The sequence below is a fragment of the Arachis ipaensis genome, chromosome B02, assembly GCF_000816755.2.
Source record: "Arachis ipaensis cultivar K30076 chromosome B02, Araip1.1, whole genome shotgun sequence".
In the NCBI taxonomy this organism is placed as follows: Eukaryota; Viridiplantae; Streptophyta; class Magnoliopsida; order Fabales; family Fabaceae; genus Arachis; species Arachis ipaensis.
In genome coordinates, this window is record NC_029786.2 from 89,762,162 (window position 1) to 89,764,470 (window position 2,309).

The window sequence follows — 2,309 nt, forward strand, 5'->3', positions numbered from 1 at the left end:
TTAATATTTTTTCGAGTCTTACATTCTGCGATAACTTTGGTGCTATCATGCTCACTGCGAATCCTGTGCTTTATAGTAAGTCGAAGCATTTTGAAATAGACCTCCATCTAATTCAGGATAAAGTAGATCATAAACAATTGTATGTGGTGCACATTCGTTTGAACTCACAAATAGCATATGTGTTACAAAGCCTATGTTCCATGCAACATTCACACTATTTCGAGACAAACTCAGAGTTTCTTCTAGAGAACACTAAGTTTGAGGGAGGATATAGATGGTAGTATATATTTTTAATTAGCATAGATAGGAAGTTAGTTGTGCACCTAAAGTAAAGAAAAATTTAGTACAGAGTGTTAAAGTTTGTTATATATAGAAAGATTGAATTAGTCTTAGTTCAACAGGGTCTAAGATGTTATATGATATTTGTTAGGAACTAGACAAATGACACAGCAAAATATAGAGATGAAAAATTAGAAATTTGTATAAAATATGGAAATAATTGAATAATTTTTTTGAGAATTACAACTTCTCTCTATCACAAGGAGACTACAATAACACTCTCTCTTGACAAAAGGAGAACACACTTCTCTCTATTATATATAGGAGAAAACTACTCAAAGAAATATTATGTTATTCTATCTGGATGACTTGATTGAAATGAATTAAAGAAAAGCTCAATTTATAGGTGAGTCTCTTCAATATGAACCATCCGTCAATTGGAGGTATATAATTCTTCTCTTTTTCAACCATTAAAATTCTAAGGTTATAAACTAAGATTGTTTATTACCTTTCATTTTATTTAGTTATTATTTATTTATATATTTTCTAAAATTAGCTTTACTATTTTTTCACAATCTCCCACTTAAAGCTAATTTTGATAAATTTTTAAAATTCATGTTGCTCATGTATTCCATAGGCCGTATGAGGATCTACACCATTCAAACTTTTCTGTGTTGATTGGTTTTGTCATGGCATCTGCTAGGTTATCTTTAGTGTGAATCTTCTGCATATCAACACTTCCTTCTTCTACTACTTCCCGAACAAAGTGATATTGTACTCCAATGTGTTTTGTTCTTGAATGAAAGGCAGGATTCCTTGCAATGTGCAAAGCACTCTGACTGTCACAATACACAAAAATCTTATGTTGTTTGTGCCCGAGTTCTTCTATCAACCTTTGGATCCAAATAGCTTTGTTTGTGCCCGAGTTCTTCTATCAACCTTTGGATCCAAATAGCTTCCTTGCATGCTTGTGTAGCTGCCATATATTCAGCTTCTGTAGTAGATAAAGCTACAATAGTCTGTAATTTAGATAGCCAGCTCACAGCTCCTCCTGCAAGTGTAAACACGTAACCTGTAGTAGATTTTTGTTTATCAAGATCACCTGCAAAGTCTGAGTCGACATATCCATTGACAATGAATTCTGATCATCCAAAACATAATGCAACATTCGAGGTCCCTTTTATGTATCTCAGGATCCTCTTAACAACATTCCAATGCTCTTTACCCAGATCTGCCATAAATCGACTTACCACCGCAACTGCTTGAGCGATATCTGGTCTTGTACAGATCATGGCATACATAAGGCTTTCCACTGCTGATGCATATGGTACTCGAGACATTTCCATCCTCTCTGCTTCACTACTAGGGCACATACTTGAGGATAATTTAAAATTCATAGGAAGTGGGGTTGAAATTGGCTTACATTCTTGCATGTTGAAGCGTTGCAAGATCTTCTTTAAATAGTTCTTTTGCGATAGACAAATCTTCCTATCCTTGTTGTCTCGGTGAATTTGCATCCCTAAAATCTTGTTTGCTGGTCCTAAGTCTTTCATATCAAACTCCCTAACCAACTGTGCCTTCAATTCTTGGATTTGATCTTTGTTGGGACCTACCACCAACATGTCATCCACATACAACAGCAGAATGATGAAATCATTATCATCAGACCTCTTGTAATAGGTACAATAGTCTGAACTAAGTCTGTTGTATCCAAGGCTAATAATGAAAGAATCAAATCTCTTGTACCAACACCGTGGCACCTGCTTTAGACCGTACAGAGATTTAGTTAACCTGCAAACCAAGTTTTCTTTTTCTTGTTCTTCAAAATCTTCTGGTTGGAGCATATATATCTCTTCTTCAAGTTCTCCATGAAGAAAAGCAGCCTTTACATCTAATTTCTCTAGATGTAAATCAAATGCAACACACATAGCCAAAACTACTCTAATAGTAGTTAGTCTCACCACTGGAGAAAATATTTCATTGAAGTCAACACCTTCTTTCTGAGCATATCCCTTGACAACCAATCTTGC